Source organism: Anopheles arabiensis (genome assembly GCF_016920715.1).
Source record: "Anopheles arabiensis isolate DONGOLA chromosome X unlocalized genomic scaffold, AaraD3 X_pericentromeric_contig0001, whole genome shotgun sequence".
NCBI classification, from domain to species: Eukaryota; Metazoa; Arthropoda; class Insecta; order Diptera; family Culicidae; genus Anopheles; species Anopheles arabiensis.
The window spans coordinates 727,501-730,000 of record NW_024412079.1 but is presented as its reverse complement, the minus strand read 5'-3'; positions in this window follow the sequence as shown (position 1 = coordinate 730,000).

Here is a 2,500-nt window from a genome sequence, read left to right as displayed (position 1 = left end):
CTATAGGCATACGACGATTTTTATCGCGGAGGGACGTATGACCCAAACGGGGGCTTAATGACCCACTGCCACTGCAAACCATGCTCCTACGACTAAATAGAGGTAAAAACTACGATTTGGTGCAATCTTCATGTTTGACCTCGTAGCAAGGTACCCTCCCTATAGTAGGCAATGAGCAAATGATCATAATCCCAGGAGGGCAAAAATGGGAACCCGAAAGGAAAGCGCTGTTGGCGCGCCTAAGCTACTGGCCCGTAGAGTAAAAATGGTACCCCAACAAAGTTGTCGATTGACATTCTGATTGCACTTTTTATCATCTAGGGTGCGTTCCTTACACGTTTTGAGGGGTTTTAGCGAAAAACATGTTTTGAGCCACACGAGCTCTCCGGCCCGCTCGGTGCACATTTTTGAAAAAGCTAGGAGCTGCCCCTAGGTTCGGGGTGTCACAAAATATTGAAAAGTGGTCAAAAACCGCTATCCAGAATCGGATGTAGAATCATTAGACGAACTTAAAATTGTTCTACGACCAATGTCTGCGACGTTTAGTATTCAAGATATGGCCCGCCCTAGGTCTGACCTGGCATTTTCGTGAAAATTTAAAGCATGGCCATAGGGACGGGTAAAATAGCTATTTTGAAGCAAAAACCACCTCACTTTAAATGGCCATAACTTTTGAAAAACAAGAGCTAGGGTGCGTTCTCGACACGTTTTGAGGTGTTTTAGCGAAAAACATGTTTTGAGCCACACGAGCTCTCCGGCCCGTTCGGTGCACATTTTTGAAAAAAGCTAGGAGCTGCCCCTAGGTTCGGGGTGTCACAAAATATTGAAAAGTGGTCAAAAACCGCTATCCAGAATCGGATGTAGAATCATTAGACGAACTTAAAATTGTTCTACGACCAATGTCTGCGACGTTTAGTATTCAAGATATGGCCCGCCCTAGGTCTGACCTGGCATTTTCGTGAAAATTTAAAGCATGGCCATAGGGACGGGTAAAATAGCTATTTTGAAGCAAAAACCACCTCACTTTAAATGGCCATAACTTTTGAAAAACAAGAGCTAGGGTGCGTTCTCGACACGTTTTGAGGTGTTTTAGCGAAAAACATGTTTTGAGCCACACGAGCTCTCCGGCCCGATCGGTGCACATTTTTGAAAAAGCTAGGAGCTGCCCCTAGGTTCGGGGTGTCACAAAATATTGAAAAGTGGTCAAAAACCGCTATCCAGAATCGGATGTAGAATCATTAGACGAACTTAAAATTGTTCTACAACCCCCAGTCCGACGCCTCGTATTCGAGATATAGCACTTTGTAGGTCTGACCGAGCAATTTTGTACTGAAATGTATGGCGGACATGTTATTCATTAAACAACATTAACTTGCATCGTGCCCTACTTCATCGGCACAGCTACTATCGACTATCTATTGTTGAAATGGATTGAGTTTGACCATTTTAGCTCTTTTCTTATGCCGTGCACCAACAGTGTGTACCGATCAGGGAAAGTACACTACGTACGCGTTCATGGATGTATATGTTGGTACAAGTTGCCGGTCGGAATAGCAGTGCACCAAAACTGTGTACCGATCAGGAAAGTACAAGACGGAGGGCGCAGCCCGAGCGTACGCGTTCATAGATGTCCATGTTGGTACAACCTACATGTACGTACCTTGTTTTTGTATCAAAAGTTCCAATAAAGTGTTTGTATGCTTAAAATGCTTATCTCAACCGGTCACCTTTTGGCCTGCCCTTTTATAGACAGAAACCTAGAACGATACTCGCGATGTTTGTGTTTTTCCATTCGCCCGGGACGACGAAATGAGCTCTGTGCACATCGTGCAGAAAACTGTCTCCTCCTCGTATGTTTTTGTCCCTCCACGCATATAATCACCCACATTTGTGTTCAACACGGACGGCGCAGCCCGAGCGAACGCGTTAATGTTTATGTTTGTGCACACTAAAGTTACAATCCTAGGATTTGGTTATTGCGTCGCAGTGCCCGACCGTCGCGGACACCATTCTTGGACAAAAGTCCAAGTACGTAGAGTACATTCCCTAGGTATGTGCCCGTTCGTGACTTTCGTTGCGTGCTTACAGACACGCTTGGGTATGTTTACCATACAAGGTTTACTAGGAAAACCTGGGAAGGACGCTTGCCCTCCCGTTGCGGACACCATTCTTGGAAAGAAGTCCTGCTACGTAGCGTTCTTTAATGTACTTGATCAGTTTGTATTGCATTTGCTTTGTGCAATTGACTTTTGCTAATGCTCACTAAGGGGTGTTCGTTTGCGATGTGTATGATAAGCAACTGTCTATTCTAACCAGCAGTTAAATAACACTTTTCACCCAAATCATAGGAACGTAGAGTACTTTCCCTGATCGGTACACAATTTTGGTGCACCTCTAACTTCGCCAGCACTTTATCGTTACGTTTTGTGCACAACCTTGGGACATGGTGTAAGTTTCATCATTGTTATGTTTGATTCGGTTTATTATGATTGAAAAATAC